The 22991-nt window shown below is 45.6% G+C and overlaps 1 protein-coding gene across 1 annotated transcript in view; it reads left to right on the top strand.

Moving 5' to 3' along the window:
* Nucleotides 1-2308: 2308 nt before the first annotated feature.
* Nucleotides 2309-22991, top strand: part of SRRM3 (serine/arginine repetitive matrix 3) — a 104623-nt gene continuing 83940 nt past the window's right edge. The window contains exon 1 of the mRNA XM_051991880.1: nt 2309-2554. The gene's annotated coding sequence lies outside the window, so the exon portion shown is untranslated. The remainder of the gene's footprint in view (nt 2555-22991) is intronic.

The following is a 22991-nucleotide window of genomic DNA, read 5'->3' as shown; positions in this document are numbered from 1 at the left end:
CCTGTAACAATAGCTAGGGTTTATATAGTGCTTTAAGGTTTGCAAAACATACCCAAATAAATCCTTACAACTGTGATAGAGATGCCATTATCATCCTTATTTCACAGATGAAGAAACTGAGATTGAGGGAGATTAAATGAATTATCCAGGGTCACACATTCTCCTTGCCCTCATCCTCCTGGGTTAGCCATGGTTCAACTAGATCTGATTTCCTGTGCAGAAGCATCAAGTGATAATGTCATCCAGGAATTTCTCCAGACCTGCAGGATCCTGTTTTCAGCCTCTTGGGGGAATGAATTCCAGGAGTACATTCTCCACCACATAAAAGGAAGATGGCCTTTATTTGTCCTAAAATAACCTCTTTCAAACCTCATATAGGTCCCCCTAGTGTCATTCTTTGGGATTGGAAGATGTAATTACGACTGTAGAGTAGGAATCAGAAAGCATCCTTTTGGTGACTTCTCTGGCAGCAGTCCATAGTTTTGTATGTGGTTAATTATAAATGTTTGTTGAATAAATGAGTGAATATTTGCCCAAAATAGATATTTCATATGTTCATAGACATATGAACTATATATCAATCCTTAATGTGTAGGACATTAAAAAAGGGAGGAAGAAAAAGAACTAGTCTCTTTCATCAGGAACTCCTGGATTTATAAGGAAGAAATATTCCCCATTCTCAGGGAGTCATAAAGTATTATGAGTGGAGGGATCGAGGAGAGGTACAGCTCCTGCCTTCAAGGAGCCGCTGACTTGATGAGGAAAATGACTTTTATCCTCTGCCTTGTCTGATGAAAAGGACAAGGATCTGAATGTCTAAAAATGGGAGAGCCAAGGTAGCCACACACATGAAATGAAAGACTTCTTCATTGTATAGACAAGGAAACTGAGACCCAGAGAAGGGAAATCATATATTGAAGGTCTCATAGGTAGATATTAGAGCTAGGATTCAAATCCAGTTCCTCTGACTGCAGATTCAGTGATCTTGCTCCATACAACAAGTTCAAATAATTAGATTGCACACCCAGGACCTACTACTAGGTACTTATGGGACTGGTGAATAAAGAAATACTTAGAGGGGCAACGGATTAATTTTCCTGGAAGTGTTGCCTTTTGAGTTGGGGCTGGTTTTGGAGGTGAAGAATAGACATGGTATTTCCAGCTTGTTTAGATGAATTGCCCTGAAGACTAGAAGGTTAGAAGAAGCAGGTTTATAGGTTCCAAGCTGGAAGGAATTAGTTCAACCCTCTCATGTTACAGATGAACAAACAGATGATACCTGGGGAAACGAAATTATTTGTCCAAAACCACACAGATAGTAAGCTATAACTGCCAGCTTTAACCTCAGATCTTCTGACCCCAGAACTGAAGTTTTTCCCACTCTACCATGTGATGTGTATATATTTTATTAGTGGTGGTAGAGTAGGTGCGTGAATATTTCTCTACTAGAGTTAGAGCATATGAGGGCTGAAGACTCATTTGTGGGAAGAGGCCCTGCCGTGCAGGTTGTGGAGTTTGAGAAATAGATGTTTGCTTCATGGACGAGTTAGGTGGGTCTTAGAATCAGTCAATCAACTTTTCATTGACTACTTACTCTGGTCCCTAGTCCTCTGCTCAAGTTTTCTACATGTATCTGTGGGATGGTGGCAGGGAGGCAGGAGTATATGGTAACGATTTAACCAGGAGTTTGTAACATAGCTGTAGAGATCAGGCATCCACAAACAAAAAGATAAACTGTCTAAGATAAATGTTCAGTGGAAATAAAGTAAGTCTAATTCACTCTGGACCTGGGGGATGAGGTGGGATTTAAATCTTTTAAAGGAGAGCGATATCTCTGTGAATAGGAATAGCCAGGAAAAACTTCCTGAAGCAGACAGATCTTGAGCTGAGCCTTATAAACCAAGTGATTTTGTAATTTTGGGTTTATTTTCTTGAAGAGAAGAAGGAAGGAAGGAAGGAAGGAAGGAAGGGACGGAGTGAAGGGAAAATGAATGAAAGGAGGAAAAAGAGAGGGAAAAAAGGGGGAAGATTAAAGGAGGGAAAAACAAAAGAAGGAAAGGAAGGGAGGAAAGGAAGAAGAGAGGGAGGGAACTCCCTCTATCTTGATAATCCTTTATCCTCCCTAAGCTGATGTTCTCGATGGCATTTCCTCCCTGTTTTTAACCCTGCTTCTAGCCATCACTAGCCAGGAAGCCTGGAGTAGTTGTTCCTCCCAGCCTGGAGGTGGCAATAGGAAGTTCCTCAACTCGCTGGGACCTGGGCCTCTCTGGCAACTTCTTACGGGAGGGGGAGGAAAGAGGAGGCTGAGCTCCATGGTGATGAGCTGTCCAGCATTTCAGCAACCGGAGCCTCAGAGAGAGGTGGAAGAGGAGGAGAAGGACCGCGCAGAGCTGGGCGGGGGAAAAGAGGCAGGGAAAAAGGGGACAAGGCACTGGGCGAGGAGGCAGGTCTGCATGGCTGAGGGAGGCAGGTGAAGAAGAGGATAAAGAAGAGAAGGGAGATCCAGCATCAGCCCCCCGAGTCCTGGAGAAAGGGTGGGGAAGCCCGCAGGAAGGTAAGGAGCCAAGGGCTGGGGAGGGCCAGAGGGGAATGGGGGACGTCGGGAAACATCTCCTAGTAGCCCAGGAAAGAAGGAAGGACGGTTCGTGTCTGAGGCTGGCCTGGACTGGGCTGGAGAATAGTGTTTCTTTCTTGCTGAGCATCTTTCATCTCCTTCTGCAGGGCAGGGTATTTACTCTGGAGCCAGAGGAGGAGGAGGAGGAGGAGGGAGAGGAAGAGGCGGTAGTGGTGGTAGAGGAGGAAGGAGGAAGGATTATTGGTCTGGGCAGTGTTGTGAGTGTCTATGTGTTTGTATAGGGTGGGGGTGAAGAGACTCTCTCTCCCCATGGACAAGAGGCAGCTGGGTTTGTCTGCTCTGAAGCCAGCGTGGGCTTGAAAATTTCCAGTGTGTATGTTTGTTTAGTGGAGAAGTGAGTGAGTGTGTATGTATCAGTCTCCAAGACCCTGCCTAAGGACATAGGTGAATCTCTTGTGGCTTAAATCAATTGAGAAGGGGCATAGATGGGGCAGCAGGAATGAAAACATTTGAAAAGTTCCCTGGGTAGACCGTACCCTGCCTTCCAGAAGTACCCCCACGATTCTCTGTTTCTTTTTCTGTTTCTGTTTCTGTCTCTGTCCGTTCCTATCTCTGTTTCCTTCTCTGTCTCTTTCTGTCTCTGTCCTCTACCTCGATCTCTGTCTCTCTCTCTCTCTCTTACACACACACACACACACACACACACACACACACACCACAAATACACAAATAAAGGACACTCAGTCTTTCTTCCTTTAAGACAAGAAAAAAAAAACTTACGTGGAGGTAGTGAGTTTTCATGAAGGAACATTTAAGGGATGCCTACACCTCTGATGGATTCAGGAAGAAACTGAGGGCTCCTGGCCCACATGGTTGGATCACTGCATCTGGATGACCATGGTAACTGGCTCTGGAGAGTAACAAGAGTGCAGGGGATGCTGAGTGGGCAGTCTGAGGGACAGACAAAAGCTGCTTCTCTGCTAGTTTTAGTAATGTTCCCATCCCCTAATGAAAACAAGAGAGGTTTTGCTACAGCAGCTCCTCTTCTAAGATCTCCCCATTGCCCTTCTTTACTCATAATATCTGGGATGGAAGAATGGCATTATATACCCTCCTATATACCATCCTCAGGCAGAAGTGGGGGATTTGGAAGGGGTGAATGTCACATGCCCCCTTTAACAGAAAGGGAGATAGAGCCACCAAGAACCCAAATGTTCTATTTCCCCTGGAATCTCGCTGCCAAGGGAATGGGGCTGCATATGAATCCAGCAATTGGGAACCCCCATGTTTAAGAGAAATGTGCTGATAACAGAGGGTGAGGATGAGAGGAAAGGTAACAGTTCCAGTCGAGGACTCCCTAAGCTTCTCTGAGCTCCTTTCTGAATGACTTTATATTCCCTCTTCTCTCTCTCTCTCTCATTGCTGATATAGTTTCCTGGGGGACCCAAGAATGGAGAATCAGAGGCACTTAAAGGTGTGAGCTACTGTCAAAGTATCCCTCCCCTCTCCAAGCTATAGATCTCATCACTCATCAATAACTTTGCACTCTCTCCAAATATTCTTTCTTACCCAGCTGATCCTTCCCTCCACAAACCCCACCCTTTGCTTCAGCCCTTTGATCTCTTACTCCCATCATCTCAGCTCCCTGGGACTCCCTGAGTATCTCTGGGAAAGAGAAGAGGCAGAATTTTTGGTGAAAGGAGGGGTTGGAAGCAGAGGAGCTCCTCTCTAGGGGGCATCTTGAGGTCAAAGACCCAGAAGAGCTCCAAACTGCCTCCCCATCAGAAACTGGAGACAGACAGGCTGGCAAATGAGACTTAAGCAAGCATGTATTTTTAAATTTTCTTAACCTTGTTTTTTGTTCGGGATCCTATTAATGGGTGAGGCATGTGGTGGAGACAAGAAGAGGGTGTTTTTCTTGAAGAGCAACTGCGTGGGATGGGGTTGGATTTTAAGCAAAAAAAGTGTTGAACAAGAGGTTGACTGTGGTGGAATGAGCTTAAAAGAGAATTTGAGGGTGCTTCTCCTTTTCTCCTTTGAGTAGATAAATACTAAACTACTTGACATGGTTTAGGTATCCTCCCCTGGGAGCAGAGAAATGAGCTGAGTAATTTCTCAAGGTCCCTTCTGTCCCTGAAACTGAATGATGTCCATTTTACAGATGGAGATAATTAGATAAATTGACATATATTTAGAGAGTGGGAGGATAGAGTGGGATAGAGGAATGGATGACTTCTCCAAGGTCATTGGAAGTACTGGGGGGAAACTGAAAATTAAACCATGTTGGAACACCTTTCCTATAGCCAGCTGGGCATGGATCTAGGATTCCCCATTCCCCCACCTTACCACACACACAACTTGAATGTCAGAGGTGGGATTCTAGGGTTAGAGAACTGTGAGCCCCCTGCCTGCTCTTCCCTTTCTCTTGCCTCCCCATCTGTCAGCCTCTCAACACCCAGCTGACCTCAGCAAGGAAAGTACTGCTATTTCCCTCCTGGGGAGAGGGAATTGGCTCATTCCCTGAGCCTGGGACAGTGTTAAAAATAGTCTCCAGTATGGCTGTATCTGGATCCTTACTCTCATTCCCTCCCTACTTCCTTGTTCTTTTGTTGGTTTCCAAAGCCCCCCAGTGAGTATCAACAATACCAGAGTACTGTGATTTTTTTCCTTCTCTTCACCCCATCATAGATTGAATGTCAGGAACAGTATGTTGTAGGAGGAAAGAGTTTGGGTCTTGGCTCTGCTGCTTCTTGTATGACTGTGGACAAGTCATTTTCCTTCCTCTGATCTTCAGTTTTCTCCAATATAAAGCACTTTGATACTTTAGAAAATCCATGATTTCACAGGGATGGGTAGTCCTTTCATCAGCATTGATCCAACCTCCTCCTAAATTCTTAAGGCTTGTCATGACCAAGATATTCCTCCCCTGTGGTCAACTTCATTTTTAGTTAGGTGGGTAAAAAGATGATAAAAAGATTTTCCCAACTGGGACCTGCTAGATTGTATCCTGCAAACACTGGCTTGAAGAACAACCCAGGGTCACCTCTCTTCATAATGAGATATCATAGGAGGACGTTAGTGGAAGAACTATAAAATGGACATAAATAATACTCACCCTGGTTACTTCTCCCAGATATTGTAAAGATCATAAAATGTCAGAGCTAAAAGGTACCTTGGAGACCATTAAATCTGACCCCTCCATTTTTATAATGAAGAAAACTGTGACCCAATGACTTGCTCGGATCAGACGAGAGAATGGATAGAAGAGCATGTTGGAAAGTTGAATTGCTGTGAGTTTTGCTGATTCTGCCCCCTTGGTCTTTTACAGCCACATAGCCAGAGTCATTTCTATTCAGGCTGAAAAATTTCCAACTTGATGAGCCCAGTAGAGTGAGAGTAGGTGCTTTTCATCATTGTTGAAGGGAGAAACTGAGGTTTTAAGCAGAGTGGAGTTGTTAGGGATGATATTTTCCTCCAACTAATGGGATAAGGACCATAACTAGATTCTTCTAATCCTAAAATTCTGCCCTGTGCCATTTAATTTTAATTAGCCTCTCCTAGTTCCATGGAACAAAAGACGATTGAAATTTTTCTTCCCAGTCAGCACCAGGCGGCTGTGAATATCTAATGCACACATTATAGACTCTCATTTTGGGGGCCATGTCATACCAGTCACACCCTCAACTTGGCCTGGATTTGTAGACCCTTCTCCACACCCACTATCCCTTCCTTTGCTTTTTTCTCTCTGCCAGGACACTAGCTGATGATGTGACCCATCTTCTTCCCCTCAGTGACTCTTTAAGTCAAATTCACCTTTCCACTATATTGACCAGTTTCCTAGTGATGTGTCCCAATGCAATAGGTGAGAAAAGTCACGGTGGGTCCTATGCTGAAAAAAAAAGTGCAGTGTGTGTGTGTGTGTGTGTGTGTGTGTGTGTGTGTGTGTTCCACAAGAGAAACTAAATAGATGTTTATCCAGTGGAACTGAAGAGGGTCATAAGGAGAGACAGTCTCCATAGCCAGGCCTCTTGCCTCTTCAACCTGAAGAGCCGCTTCCTAGGAAGACCTTGGGATTTCTGAAGTCCAGTATGAGGGCTGACATCAGCACTTCCAGGTATCAGTGATTACTGGGTTCAATGAATGAGTTTTGAAAGAGCTCCCTGTCTCAGGTCACATCTATGCCCAAAGTAGATTATAAATCTTAAATTCAAATAATTCGGAGTCTTCTGAGATTTTCTATTTCCTGCCTCCTAAGGAAAATTTCCAGAACCACACAGAAGGGAGCCAGGGGATATGATGGTGACAAGATTTCAGAAAGCCAAGATGACAGATTCTCTCTTCCTGTGGGGAGGAAGGGAGACAATGTTTCATACAAACTAAACTGAACTCTGAACCACATCTCTAGCCGCTTGAATGACCCATTGACACCTCAGACTCAGAGAGGAGATGATGTGATGTAAGAGTGTTAGAGGACAAGCAGATCATCTGAATTCCAGTCCTGGTTCTGTTCCTTGTACTATCTCTGTGAACATCACCTTGTCACTCAGGTTCTCAGTCATCTGTAAAATGATCGAGTTGAACTTTGTGGTTGTTCAGTTATTTTTGAATTTTGGGGAGTGTGGTGGTTTGTCATTTCCTTCTCCGGCATCTGAGAGGCTGGATTTGAACTCGGGTCTTCCTGCCTTTGCATGCTTTCTCAGACCATCCTGGGTGCCTGCAATGAGCATTTTCCAAAATAATCTGTCTTGAAATACCTAATCTTCTTCAACCTATCCCTATGTTGAATCTTTATTCCTAATCCTAGACTCCCATCTTTAGGGTCTTACACAAAGCACGCATTGAATAAATATATTTTGGATGAACAAAGAAAAGCAGAATCCTCTTGAGGGAGTGGCTGGTGTGACTCTGATTAGAAGCTAAGTATAACTGGGCTGACTTGAGCCTAGGGGCTTTGAAAATTCATGAGAGTGTTTCTTTTGAGTCCTCCATTATTCCATGAAAAGCAATTTTAAATCCTCCCATTCCTGGAGTAGGGGACTCAGTGCCAGGGGTGAAGGTTCAGGGATGAGGACAGGGGCTGAGTGTCTGGAATGAAGAATAAGGATGGGGGATGGGAGTTCCAGTGCTCCTTGCCAGGAATGGAAACTGTTCTAGGGATGAGAGTTTAGTTCTGGGGATAAGAGCTCATTGAGAGAGAAGGGAGGTCAGGATTGAAGATGGGATCTTGGGGCAGAAAAGAGGGTTCAGTACTGGGGGGGGATGGGCGGGGTGGAGACCAGGCTGGAGACTCAGTGTCAGGGAAGTGGATTTATTTCTAAGGATGGGAGTCCAGGATTAGGAATAAAGATTCAACATAGGGATGGATGGCTCAGTGTTAAAGATACGGGCTCTCTTCTAAGAGCAGAGAAGTCCTAGAATCTCTGGTTTTTATCTGTTTGGTGAAAGGAGAGGGAAAAAAAAAACAGCAGGAAAGCTTTCTTTGAAATTGTCAGTGCCTGATCCTATATTCCTGTAAGGGGGAAGCCAAGTACTCAGTGCTGGGAATGGAGTGTCAGTGACATGAGGGGAATTTAGAGCCTGAAAAGCTACATCTGGATTGTGGATCTACTACATTCTATCTGTGTAATCTTGGGCAAGTCATTTAACTTTTTCTAAATCCCCAGCTTCCTCATCTATATAATTAGGGGGAGGGTGGACTTCTAAGATTTTCAAGGTCTCTTCCAGCTATATGATAATGGAGGTGCAATCCTAGAGATAAGGCTTAGTGTTGGGGATTGAGGCAGGACATGGACTTTATGATGGGGATGGGTGCTCAATGTCAGGAGCAAGGGCTCAATGACAATGATGAGGCGCTCAGTGACAAGAATGAGGATTTTTCGGTGATGTAGATGAGAAGTCAGTGTTGGAAATTCAGGGGTCAGTGATATAAATGATGGCCAAGTGCTGGGAATGGGGACTCAGTGATAGAAATGAGCGAAATTCTGGGAATGGGAGAGGTCTCAGTGAGAGATGAGAACTTGACTCAGAGATAGAAATGAAGTATCTGCTGAAGGACAGAAGTTTGGTACCATGGAGAGCTCAGAAACCAATGGATTTTTTTTTTTTTTCTGACAGAAGGATTCCCAATTTGAAAAAGAAAATGCAACAGTAAAGCGGAAACCAGATTTGGAATCAAAATATCTGAATTCAAATTGGGGCTTTAACATTGACTCACCACGTGCCTTTAGACACATCTTTTCCTGATTGTTTGTTTTCCTTCCTCCTCCTCCTCCTCCTCCTCCTCCTCCTCCTCCTCCTCCTCCTCCTCCTCCTCCTCTCTCCTCCTCCTCCTTCCTCCTCCTCTTTCCTCCTCCTCCTCCTCGTCCTCCTTTTCCTCCTCGTCCTCCTCCTCCTCCTCCTCCTTTTCCTCCTCCTCCTCCTCCTCCTTTTCCTCCTCGTCCTCCTCCTCCTTCTCCTCCTTTTCTCCTCCTCCTCCTCCTTTTCTCCTCCTCCTCCTCTCCTTTTCCTCCTCTCCTCCTCCTCTTTTTCCTCCTCCTCCTCCTCCTCCTCCTTTTCCTCCTCCTCCTCCTCTTTTTCCTCCTCCTCCTCCTTTTCCTCCTCCTCCTCTCCTTTTCCTCCTCCTCCTCCTCCTCCTCCTTCTCCTCCTCCTCCTCCTCTTTTTCCTCCTCCTCCTCCTCCTCCTTTTCCTCCTCCTCCTCCTCCTCTTTTTCCTCCTCCTCCTCCTCTTTTTCCTCCTCCTCTCCTCTTCCTCCTCCTCTTCCTCCTCCTCCTCCTTCTCCTCCTCCTCCTCCTCCTTTTCCTCCTCCTCCTCTTCCTTCTCCTCCTCTTCCTCCTCCTCTTCTTCCTCTTCCTCCTCTTCCTTTTCCTCCTCCTCCTTCTCTCTCTCTCTTTCTCCCCTCTCTCTTCCCCCTTCCTCTTTCCCCCTCTCCCTCCTTCCTTCCCTCCCTTCCTTCTTTTCTCCCTCCATCCCTTCCTTCCTTCCTTTGTTCCTTCCTTCTTTTGTTTCTTCCTTCCTTCCTTCCTTTGTTCCTTCCTTCTCTTCCCTTCCTCTTTCTTTCTTTCTTTCTTCTTTCTTTCTTCTTTCTTTCTTCTTTCTTTCTTCTTTTCTTCTTTCCTTCCTTCCTTCCTTTCTTCTTTCCTTCCTTCCTTTCTCTTCTTTTCTTCTTTCCTTCCTTCCTTTCTCTTCTTTTCTTCTTTCTTTTTCTTTCTTTTCTCTCTTTCACTTTCTTTCTTCTTTAGCAAAATGAAAGAAGTGACCTAAGTGGTCTCTAGGGGCCTTTCCAATACTAAAAACTCTGATATTTGGAGATTAACTCCAGGCTTCAGCCAGCTGTCCTGAAAAATATCATTCCCTTACTAACAAAGAGGACTGAGTAAGAAAAGTATGGATGGTTCAATGTGCCCGCTTCCACTAGTGGACACAGAGTTCAGAGGCCACTCTCTTAACCCAAGGAGCCATCCACACATCATAAGGGAGACAAATAAGAGTTTTATTATTTCTCCATACACTGGAGCCAACTCTCAGTTATCTACAAGGGATAGGTTAAAGGAGTAATAAATCAAGGACAATCCCAAACATTAGAAATCCAGGTATCACTTCTACATGGCCCAATAGAAAGATGCATAATCTGAGGAAATGGATTTCAATGTTGGCTTGGACTTTTACTATATGATCTTAGATAAGTCACTTCTGAGCTTAGTTTCTCCTTTGTGAAATGAAGGTCTTGCACCAGTTGATCTCTAGAATCTTTTCCATCTTTAGATCTCAAGCTTCTTTAAGATGGGAGTGTAGGACAATAGAAAGAGCATGACCTTGGGAATCAGAAGATGTAGATTTGATTTCTAAGCTCCTGGTTTTTATCTGCTTAGCAAAAGAGGAGAAGGAAGACAACAGAACATTCTCTTTCCAAAGTCTTCAGTTCCTGTTCCTTCACTCTTGTAATAATGGAGAGAGAAAAGAGAGATCAGATCCCAGAATCTAGTGTCCACTGATTCAAGCCCCTGTCAGTCTCTTATTTCTCATAAAAGACACAGAGGACTGGGCCCCTACCCTGGAATGAAGACAGTCAATTATTATTATGTCATAGAATCTTAGATCATATATGTAGAATTGGAACAGACACGAGGCCATCTACCCCAAATCCCTTATCCTGCAGATGAGGAAAATGAGGCCCAGAGAGATTAAGTGACTTGCTGAGGATCATACAGGGGATTGTCAGTCAGTCACCAACTACTTATTAAGTATTCTCTGTGCCAGGGATCGTGACAGAGTCAGAACTGAACACCCAGGTTCTTTGATTCCAAAGCCAGAACTTTTTCCATTGTATCATACTGGGATCCCAACATGGGGACCAGTACTTCAGAATTCTAAGCCCAGAAATCCATCAGCTAGAATGTTGGGCACTTTGTCCCTTGATATCCCTATATTCCCCCTTTCTCACCTATTTTGAATGGCTTTGGGAGGGGAGCCTCCACCGAGAAGAGGTGTCACTGGCAGTGTTGGTTCCTATTTGGACTCTTGGTGCAGCCTTCTGGCTCCAGGGCTTCCCTGCCAGAGCCAGCCCCGGGCCTCCTTTGAGCATTGCTGATGCTCTGCAATAAGGGACCAGAGCCAGACTGGGCTTCCTCCTCTCAAGCCAACCCTCAAGCCCAATTCTATGTGACTGCTCACTGCAGACTCTGCTCTGCAGGCTGCCAGGGAAGGAACAGCTTTTTTTTTTTTTTTTTTGGTGGGGGGGGGGGAATGCCTCAGGGGATGTCTCAGTAAGGAGACAGAGCAGAATGGCCAGGGGCTTTCTGAGCCTGGAGTTAGAGTTCTTCAGCCCCTTGGTACTTCCTGGCAGCAACTCCCTCCCTCCCCCATCCCCCTTCTCCAGTGTTCAGCATCTAGCATCACTCCAGGCAGAGATCCTACCCAGCACTGAGCCTTCACGCTCAAAACTCTCTCCTCTTTTCTTGTGTTTTTTTTCCAACCCCTGACACTGTGCTCCCCAATGAAACCCCAACACTGAGCTTCTATCCTTGCCTCTTAGCCCTCATCGCTATCACTGAACTTCCATCTGGGAAAAATGAGCCCCAGCTCCAGTACTGAGCTCCTTGAGCCAACTTTTGGTACTGAAAGGGAGCCCTTAACTTGACATTGCTCCTTCTTCCCCGTCCCTGAGCTCCCATTCACAGCATCCAGGCACATGCCCAGCATCGGTCCCCGATTGTTGGTACCGAGCCCTCATCTCCTGTGCTGAATCTTCATCCCTGACACTAAACTCCCATTCATAGCACGGAGACACTGGCTAGCATCCCTGACACAGAGTCTTTTGTACCCCTGGAGCTAGTGACATTTCAAAGTGATTTCCCTGGTGTGCACACCAGTGTGAGACCTATGTATGTGAGCAGGGGCATGAATATGCATGGTGAATGAGTGTGGTTATGTACATCAGAGTTGATGTATGTAGATTTATGTGAAGGAGTGTCTACATGTTATCTAGGGGAGAAGATTTGGGCTCTGGGTATTGAGACCTTGATGATAAATTCTGGCTTGTAAAAAGTATGATGCTGAACATCAAGAGGCCATCGTGGGGTTGGGGGGGGGGGACAGGAGACTTCAACAGGGATGAATCACTAGGGAGATGGATGAAAATTAAGAAGATTCTCTCTTACACTCCCCACTTCACATCTCTCCCCATTTGCCCATGATTTGCTCTTCTAATGATCTCATCCTGTAATGGCTGGGAAGGGCAGGGGAGGCAGTTCAGGAGTTAGAGAGATAGTAATAAAGATGGAGGCTTAATGCTAGGAATTCGGGGAGCTGAGGGAGGGGTGGGAGGAGAGAAAAGGGGAGGGAAGGAGAGAAATATAATGAGAGAGAGGGAAGGACAGAGAATAAGAGAGAAAGAGAGAGAGGGGAGAAAGAAGGTAAGAGGGAGGAGGTGAGAGAGAGAGAGAGAGAGAGAGAGAGAGAGAGAGAGAGAAAGAGAAAGCAGAAAAAGAGAGACAGACAGAGAAAGAGGCAGTGAGAGGGAAGGAGGGAGAGAAAGAGAAAGGGAGAAAAGAAGAGATTGAGAAAAGGAGGGGGAAAGGTAATAATAAAAGAGAAAGAGAGTTTTCAATTAAGCAAAGCCCTCAACTAAATAAGCTAATAATTATTATTAATGAAAATAACTAAAATGCATATATACATTAAGGTTTGGAAAACATTGCCTCATATGCACATCACAACCATGCAATGTAGTTGCTTTTACTATCCCTATTTTACAGAATAAGAAAGCTGAGTGTCAGAGCTGGGATGTGACTTGCTTAGGATCATACAGATAACAAATGTATGAAGAACGACTCAAATTTAGGTTTTCCTGCTTCCAGGTTCCACTGAGGTGCCTAAAACAAGACTTGAAAACTGGACTGGCTTGCGTGGGCATCGAGGTGTGTGTGTGTCATGGGGGTGGGGTGAAGCTCAGACATTACAAGTTGTGCTGTTTGTGCAAATCCTGGTGGGACTGTGTCCTGGCAGCCGGGCCTGAGCAGGATGCTTCTCCCTCTCCAGCCCATCATTTTTCTTTATATTTTATTCTCCCAACTTCCCCTCCGCCTTTCTCAGCTCCACTTCTTCTTCTTTTTCAGGAAACATTTATTAAATGCCTACTGTGTACAGAGCCAGTGGTAGAGATACACAATTTAGAAGTGATAACAGTTTAACTTTTCGATGCACTCTAAGTATACAAAGTAACCTTCCTCACAAGGACCCTATGACACATTAGTGCAAGAATGACGATCTCTGCTTTTCACACGAGAAGTTGAGGAACTGGCCCATTATGACACAACTAGTGGATAGCTGAGTTCAGATTTGATCCCATATATAATTACTGCCTAGTACAGGGCTAGGACACTAATGCCTTAGTGTACAGAACTGTAATCAGTCGCTCACCAGGTATTAAAATGCTTGCTATGTGCCAGACACAGTGCTAGATACTAGAGATCCAAAGGGATAAAGAGCCACGATTACAAGAAGCTTTTATTCTAACGAGGAGAAAGCTGTCCATGTAATGGCTTATTTTGTTGTTATGCAGTCATTTCAGTCATCTCTAATGTTTTGTGATCCCACTTGAGGTTTTCTTGGCGAAGATACTGGAGTGGTTTGCCATTTCCTTCTCCTGCTCATGTGACAGTTAAGGAAACCGAGGCAAACAGGATCAAGTGACTTGGTCAGGGTCACATAGCTGGGAAGTGTGTGAGGCTGATTTGAACTCAGGTCTTTTTGAGTCTAGGCTCAGCACTGAATCCCCTATGTCACCCAGTTACCCAACACAGTGGTCAATATGAAACATGCCCAAAAGAAGTATAAAGTCATCTTCTAGGGGAAGGTGTGAGCAATTGTGTGTATACTTGTGTGGTGTGGATGGTAAGAATGCAGGGCAAGGGGAGAAGAGAGAGACAGAATTCCCTATGTGCAGAATGGGGAAAGTCATTATTGATCTAAGACTTTTGTCCTTTCTTCTCTCATCCTTCTGATCCCAGTGAATATCCAGTTAAACAGCAGATGTTTCTGTGAACTTTCCCCCCATTTTTCTCCTTTCCTGGCCCATCTTCCTCTTTCCCTGGGTTCCTTTATCTTCCCTCTCCGACCTTGTTCCCAGCTACCTTGGGATTTCAGGCTTAAGTCCATCCCCTTGTCTTGTGGTAACGATGCCCTGGGGTCTGCCTCCCCCATCCATGTCACAGTTTGGGCCAGGGAATATATAATGACTGAGCCAACAGAGAGCAGAGTTCTGTACGTTATGATATTCAGCACTCAGGATTGTGTGGGAGATGGAGTGACATCTAAGCTGTAAAGGCAAACGTCTCTGCCAAGCACTGAATCCTTTTTGGGTCCCCTCTGCCCCTAGGGGACTAATTCTGTGTTCAGGAAAGTCAAACTCATTTGAATATCAGCTTGAGCCAGGGTAGGCTCTGGAGGAAAAATCTTGAATAAAATCACATAATGCATTTGTAGAAAAGACATGGGATTTAGAGCCAGAAGGGGCCTGGGAGATCACCCTCATGCTACAAAAGAGGCCAAGAGAGAGGAAGGAAGTACCCACTTAGCCAAGGTCATGTGAATAGTAATGGCAGAGGCAATTTCCAAACTCCGTCTACCTCCTTCAAATTGATTGCTCTTCTCCACAGTACTATCCAAAGCCAAGTGCAAATGGTTACTGGATTATTACTATTAGGATTATTGCTGTTTGCCTCAACATATCCATTATCAAAAACAAACAACCCAACACTATATCCCCATCCTTTCCCTTGGTGGGGAGAATGGAGGATTAATCAGAGTCATAATAATGGCTCTCAGGATCCAAGCTTTGCTTCCAGAAGAGACATTAGAGATCATCTCATCTGACCTACTCACATCACAGATGAAGAAACTGAAGTCCAGGGAGAAGTAATTTAGCCAAAGTCAGACAAGTGAAAGTGTCCGAGACAGGATTTGAATGTAGATCATCTGTCTTCCAATTCAGCCAACACTTTGTCTGCCACATAGGTCCTCAAGATGTCAAGATAGAGTTAGTAGAGTGACCTTGGAGTTATGGGCGCCACCGATTCATCCATGTCCTCTCTCCCCTGAATCTTTTCAACGGCAAAGTGTTGCGACAAGGGGTTGAGATCAGACAAGTGTCTATCGTTTCCTGGAGGGGCCTCAGTTACCACATCTGTAAAAGGAAGGGGTTGAACAAAATGGCGTCTCAGGTTCTTTCCATCTTCAAATCTCTGAACATCATTGGGTTGGTCAATAATAAAGCTGGCTCTTCCCATGAGGACAGCCATAGTCCATGGCTTTGATAGCTAACCCCTGAGTGCCACCTACAGAATTGCAGATCTTCAACTCTCTTGTCCATTGATTGGCGGTGGGTTTCAAATTCTAAACACATATCTGGCATTATGTCCAATTCTGTAATGTCTGGGCTATGTAGAAAAGACAGGCGGGGTCATTCTATTATTTACAGCATCATAAATAACAAGCTGTGACAAGTTTAAAAGTTCTAGATCTAGAAGGTACTTCAGAAGTAATCTAGTCTCATTTTACATAGGGGGAAACTGAGGCTCAGAGGCAGATGATTAGTAAACTAGTGGGAAGCAGTGCCCTATTCCCAATCTAGGTTCTCTCATTGCCCATTGAGTGTTCTTTCCACTATAAAGCAGGTTTATTGATCTCCCCTAACTCTGGGCTAGACATATTCTCAAGGAGTCACAAGAAAGAGATTTAAGACGTGTTCTCCTGTCTCTGACTCCTTTCCAGCTGGGGAGACAGGATTCATTTATAGGAAACTTAAATGCCAGTGTTAAATTGCAAGTTACAGGCAGCAAATACTTATGGTTAAGAAGTGGGAGAGCTGTTATAGGCTGGAGGGATCAGAGGATCTTGTCTTGAAGATAAGAACAACTGGAACTCTTCAGCTTCTAGAACAGTGCTTAGTACATGATGGGTGCTTAATAAATGCTTACTAATTGATTGAAGAGATGAGACTTGATATAAGCCTGGAAGGGTGAGTGGGCTTTGCACTGTCCCAGAGGGGAGAAATGAAGGCAGTCCAGGGGGAGAAAATTATGGGAGCAGAGACCAAAGGACAACAATGATCTTGGCTTAGATATAACATGGGAGGGAGACTGGTTTATGGGATGTGGTCGGGGAAATGAGGAAGAAATTAAATTGACTGCATAGGGTGAGTCTAAAGAGAACTTGCCACCTTGGAATGACCCCTAGGTTTGGAGGGAGACCCTTCAACCACTATTCCCTTCTACCTCTCCAGCCTTTCCTCCCACTACTTCCTTATGTGGGCGCCCTGCCCTAGTCAAACATTTCACTGTTCCCACCCAGCTGCCTCTTCAACTTTACCATTCTCTCCTAAAATGCTCTTTCCCGTATTGACATCCTATTGTCTTGCAAGACCCAACTTAATTGCTCAACGTCTTGCCTGTTCCCTCCAAGTAGAAAGGACCTCCTCCTTCCCCTGAACTCCAGAACCACTCATTAGGCCATTTAGATATTCTGCCTTTGATTCTACTGCTCTGTGTTCCTGGCTTATCACTGTCCAACACAGGACCTTGAACATATAGATGCTTAATCAATGATGCTTTTGTTTGCTGAATCCTTCTAGAAACCAGGTCTTAGGATCAGGAAATCACATATTTAGAATTGGACAGATCTCTGAGACCAAATAGTCCAACACATATTTGAACAACAATCCTAAGTTTCAGGTGGAGGAGGGAGACCTTTGAGACTTTTCAGAGAAGCTATTCTAAACCTCTCTTTTTTTACAGGGAGGGAAACTGAGACCCTCAGAGCTTCATAGGGTTGTAGAAAAAGAATATCTTTTTTACATATAGGGAAACTGAGACCCTCAGAGTTTCATAGGGTTGTAGAAAAAGAATATCTTTTTTACATATAGGGAAACTGAGACCCTCAGAGTTTCATAGGGTTGTAGAAAAAGAATATCTTTTTTACATATAGGGAAACTGAGACCCTCAGAGTTTCATAGGGTTGTAGAAAAAGAATATCTTTTTTACATATAGGGAAACTGAGACCCTTAGAGTTTCATAGGGTTGTAGAAATAGAATAAAGAAATAGAATTAGAAGAAATATAATCCAACTCCCTCACTTTACAGGTGGAAAAAGAGCCTGACAAGGTCAAACAAGTAGTAAACATGATAGAAGATTTGAACGGAGGTTCTACGATTCCAGTAGTAGTGTTCTTCCCATTGTAGCCCCCTTGAGATTTTGGATCAGTTTTCTGGTCAGACTGAGGTTGGGTCTCCCTTTTCATCCAGAGCAGGGGAGTAGCAGGCGGCTGGAAGTGACTCACATTTTTAGATCAGGAGTAGAGGACTAGTCACTAGGACCCTGCCCTTCTAACAAGCTGGGCGTAGTGTGGGGGCTGTGGATGCCTGCCTGGCAGTGGGGGGGATGCCAGCTGCAGGCACAGGGTTGGCACAGGATACAGAGGTTGGCTATGGAGTCAGAGAAGCTTGGGGATGTTAGGGCTGGAAGGAGCCTTCTTGTTCAGCCCCCTCATTTGACAAAGAAGGAAGTCGAAGGACATGGAGAATTGCTTGCTTATTCAAGGTCACACAGCTTGAGAGTTGCTGGGTTGGCATGAGAACCCAGGACTCCCAGCCCACTAGACCTTGCTGCATCTCACTTGTCCAGCCAATGGCGGGGCCTGAAAGTCTCACGTGATCAGTGCTGAGCTTCAAATGTTTTCAGGTATAAGTGGGGGGGGGGGTGAGCCACAATGAGAGATCTGGATCCAGAATAGAGAAGCCACTAACTGGGGTCTGGAGCCAGCTACATGCTATAAGGCAGTGTGGTTCAATGGTCAGTCAGGAATTAGGAAGCTGGGTTTTTATTTGGCTCCGTCAGCTACACCATCGATGGCTTAATTTCTTGGGCCTCAGTTACCTCTTTTGTAAAATGAGGTGAAGGGAAGAAGAATCTAGACTGCTTGATCTCTGAGGATGATGGGGATTTCAATTTGGACGCGATCTTAGAAACTGCCTTCACCAAAACCTTTACTATTATTACGTTTGAGGAAACTGAGACTCAGAGAGTTGAATTCACTTTCCCAGGGTCAGCCAGGGAGTAAAGAGCAGAATTAGAATTTGAACTCAGGTCCTTGAACCCAACATTCAGTTCTCTAAGTTCCTTTCAGCTCTGACCTATTTTATAACAGAAAAAATTTTTAATTAATTCTATTTGAATGTCTAATTGAGAGCCAGATTGCTTACAGAAAGTGCCTGAGATGTTGACAGAGTCAGCGGGGAGTCATGGGCAAACCAAGCTCTCTTTCTGAACTTCAGGTCAGTTAGCGCATCGGTGATACCATCATTAGCGATATTAAATTGCTTGGAGAAAAATATTAGCTAGGCTTTGTGCAGGGGAGGCGAGAGCAAACGGCCTCAGCTTTAACATTTCTGTCCTTGGCAGGGTCTTTCTAACCCTTCTGTGACCATGGGATGTGAGAGTGATGGGGGAAACTAGAAATGGCTACCTTGAGGACCATATATGGATGAATCTGCCCCCCCAAAAAAAGGATTAACTTGTGATCATCATAGGTTCACAGATTTGGATCTGGAGGGGACCCAAGTTAGACTAGATTGTTTTTCATACTAGGAAACTGAGGCATAGCGAAGAATTTACTTGCCCAAGGTCACATAGATGCCAAAGTCAAGCATTAGCAGCACCGACTGTACCATGTCTTGCCTCTTTAACTCTTCTGAGTACCAGAATCCTAAGCACAAGGTTAACGGTTGGGTAGGTGACCCATCCCCACATCCTCTAGCATCGAGTCTCCTTACCTGACCCTGAGCCTTCAGGCCTTCACACTGACAGCCCATCTCCAGGTTTTGGTCTTCTGCTCACGGCCCCGAGCGCCTTCTATTCTGGCCACAAATCCCTCATCTCTGAGCTCTTCTCCTTGACATGTAGCTCACATCCCCAGCACCGAAGTCCCTTATTTCAGCACTAAATTAGCCCTCATCTATGACACTCAGCCCCTGTCACTGACATTGAGTCTCCATCCCAGGCGTTGAGCCTTCATCCTTAATGTGGAACTCCTATCTCCAGTGCTGGCATTGAGCCTAATTCCTGAAACTAAGTCCTCGTGCCTTATATTTATCCCACAGTCCAAGGGACACTTTAATAGGTCCAGTTGAGTCATCGGGGCTTAGAATAAATTCTTGGCCATATTTCCATCTACTCCCTTTTGCTCCAGGGATTAAGCCTCCCTTATTGACACAAACGCCGGAGTCTGCTTCCCTTAAATGCTAAACCCCATACCTCGTAAGAGCCTTCCATTAATAGAGCCAAGCCTCCATCACTGGTGTCATCGAACAGACCGGGAGACATTTTACCAGTCTCTGTTGCACCAACAAAAACTCTCGTCTCTGATTTTTGAAGCTCTTGGTGGCTTAGCACCCCTGATTTCTGTTTCATGGCCTGGGTCATGATCACACTATCTGCCCTTCTTCAGGCTACATTCTGTCTTGTTCTGCTTTGGGCTCCATCTCTGATCCCAGAGGTATTCGGAGAAGCTTCTGCCCATGGGTAATCCCATTGTGGAAAGAACTGACTCTGGAGTCACAAAGCTCAAATCCTGCCTTTTTGACCTGGAACAAGTGTTTTCACCCTCTTGGACCCTGGTTTCCTCATCTGTAAAAATAAGGGATTGTATTAGATGGCTTCAAAACCTCTTCTAGCTCTAGGTCAATGGTCTTATCTCCTTCCCCTTCTCCTAGAGGGAATCTGAATGCTCGAGAGTGAAATATCTACCTACCTTTTCCTGACCCCAACCTACAACTCCCTTAAGAGCCAACAGGTTAAAGTCTGTAATAATAGTTAATTAAGTGCTTAATTAATGATTTAGACTAATCAGATTAACATTAATTGGTTAATGGTTATCAAAGGCATTGAAGAGAAGTACTTTTTCAGGACGAAATGTTTCTGACATCAGTTTTTGCTGTTTTCAGGAAACCATCTTTGCTTTGAGGGGTGGGGACAATGGAAAGAGCGAACTTTCTCTTGGATGACACTTGTGGATTTCGAGATCATTGGAGGCCATGGGCTGTGGTCGGTGCAGAAGATGCTGCATTAGATGCCCTAATAATTGGACTGGGACTGCCTGATACTGGCTCTGGTCACTTGGTAGTTTGTTCCCCTCTCACTCCCAGAAGATGGAAAAGATTAGTAGAATTGGAGAGAAATAAAAATTGGAAGTAAAAAAAAAAAAGAGGGTAGAATGGCTCAGTGGAAAGAATGTTGATTCTGAAGTCAAGGACCTGGGTTCAAATCCTGAATCTTTCACTTATTCCCTGTGTGGCAGATCATTTTGGGCAAATTACTTAAGGACTCTGGGCCTCAGTTTCTAGAAAAGTCAAATGAAAGGGTTGAGGATCAGGTGGACTTTGAAATCTATTTCAGCTATAAATCTGAGATCCTTTATCCTTTCTATGTTTCTCTCAAAGTGTCTAAAGTGTACCACTGAGGCAGAAAGAATTCTGGCCTGGGAGAGTTCTGGCTGTTGCTACGCCAGCTTGCCCGATGAATAACCACAAGTTGATCATGTTCCTTTCTGGGTCTTATGCTTCTCGAAGGGAGTTTGTGAGGAGCAAAGGAGACCATGCTCTAATCAAACTCCAAGGGAAATGATGTGGGGAACGGCCAAGGAGGAACACTCCTGGACTAGGGCTTAGAGAGTTGAGTTTGGGAGACAGCTCTGTGGCCGACTAGTTTGTGACACTTTGGCAAGTAAAGTTGCTTCTCTCCTTTTGACCTCAGTCCTTTCCTCTTTAAAGTGAAGTCTGGAACCAGAAAGTCTCTAAGGCTTCTTCCATTTCTAACAGTCCTGGATGCTATGGTCTCCTCCAGGGAAACTTTCCTCACCTGGAATTCTCACCTGGCCAGGGATGCGATCGTCGAGGGGTTCTGTTGCTTGGTTACGGAGGCCTAGAGTTCATATTGAATGGAGAACGAATGGATGCATCCTCCCCCTTCCCTTCACAAGCCCTGTTCTCTAAATCCTGAGGGGCAGCGAATGTCTGGAAGAGGGGAAGGAAGAGAATGGTTGCTTAGCAGCCAGTAATAGACCCAATCAATATGCCCTTGGCATCTCCCCTGCCCAACGGGGCCCAGGCCTCCGGAAGAAGGGCTCCTTGGATCAGGGCAGAGGCAAGCTGCCAGCTGAGGCTAGAGAATAGATCCGAGAGGAGTTTTTCCTAATGAATTTATCTGGAGAGAGGAGGGAGGGTAGGTCCAAACGGGAGAACCAGCCGCCCCTTCTGAGCTAGATCTGGGATCGGTCTGTGTTGTTGTAAGATTTCCCACCTCCACCCCCCACCCCCCATCACACATGCTCTCTAAGCCCCGAAGGGAGAGAAATCCCCCCTCCTCCTTCCCCAGGACCACGTTCATCCAGTCCTGGCCCAGGTAGCTCATGGAGAATCCTAAGGCAGAGGGTTCTTGCCTTCTCTCCTGTCGCAGGATGAAGTCCCTGCTTCAAGAATATGCCCTGTTGGCCAAGGAGGGAGCCACACCTCCATTTCTCTGGGAACGGGCCCTGTTGGCCAAGGAGGGAGCCATTCTTTCACTTCTCCTAGACTGGATCCCCTCCGCTGCCAGGATCCCGGATCCCGGGCCACCCTCATGTTTTATCTCTGCAGTAAATATAAGAATCGTTATTGCCTAATGCGGAGAGTACTAATCTTGGCACTAAAAGGACCGGAATTATTCCTGCCTCCGATGCCGACTAGTTATGTGGCTTTGAATAGCTTGGAACCTCAGTTTTCTCATCTGTAAAATGAGCTCAGATTAGAGAGTCTTCCGGGCTCTAAATGTGTGATCCTTGGATTTGACTCTTCCCTGCCTGGTGGAGCCGGGCTTAGAGCTGTAGGGAGTGAGCATCTTTACTCTCTAAACACTGGGGGCTAAGCCCATGGCTCCCTTCAAGGGGACGTCTCTGTTCTAAGCCCTCCACCATGGCACGTGGTCTTGGGGGGGTGGGGGAGGGGGCACTCGGATCTGGTTCCCTGAGTCATTAAGGAGAGCAGATTCAGACTAAGGCCTCCCTGAACTTCCAGTCCTGAGATCTGGAGCGTGTAGGCAGGTCAACGTGCTTCCATGTCAATCTGTACAAGCAGATATGTGTGTGTTCACTTCCAGACCATCTGAGCTGCCAAGAACAGTAGAGATTTCTAGCCCAAGCCCTTCAGAGTAGGAAACTTGAGTCCAGAGGGAAGTCCAAAGGGACTTATCCAAGGTCACACAGCCAGTCAGAGGCAGACCTTAGTCTCCAGCTCTTTGGGTTCCTCTTTTCAAGTTCTCACCAGTCCAGCAAACTGCCCCTCCTAACCAGTCCCCGAGGAAGGAGGTGTCCTGGACACAGAGTCATAAGATGGCAGAGCTGGAGGAGCCGTGAGATGACCTAGCCGAGTCCCACCATCTCCCAGGGGAAGACAATGAAGTTCTTGAGTGAAGGTGGAGAGTGTCCTGAGACTGGGAGTGTGAGGCAGGCAGGACTGGGAATCTAGACCAGAGTAGGTGAAAATCTCGTTCTCAGCTTTGTGTGTCGTCCTCCCTCCTCCTTAACTCGCCTGCTCATCCCCTGTCCCTGTCCAGACCCTTCCAGACCTCTCTAGCCCTCTTCAGTAAGACTCTGCTCAGGGGTGACCCCCAGATCTTTCAGGGCAGGGAGATTTCCCAGGGAGACCTGGCCCCAGGACAACCATCCAAAGCTGGCAGAGAGCCCCGGACTTTGGATGGGCACCTTGACCTGGATCCATCCCAGTTCAGTGTCTTGTGTAGACAACTTTGGAAGAAGGGTCCTTGAAGCCTCCTTAATTCTCCATAGCCTTAGTTGATTACTCCAGGAGGTGACATTTCCTCCTTCAAACC

Source organism: Antechinus flavipes, chromosome 4 (genome assembly GCF_016432865.1).
Source record: "Antechinus flavipes isolate AdamAnt ecotype Samford, QLD, Australia chromosome 4, AdamAnt_v2, whole genome shotgun sequence".
NCBI lineage: Eukaryota > Metazoa > Chordata > Mammalia > Dasyuromorphia > Dasyuridae > Antechinus > Antechinus flavipes.
The sequence above is the reverse complement of the archived record's forward strand: the minus strand, read 5'-3'. Positions and strand labels throughout refer to the sequence as shown.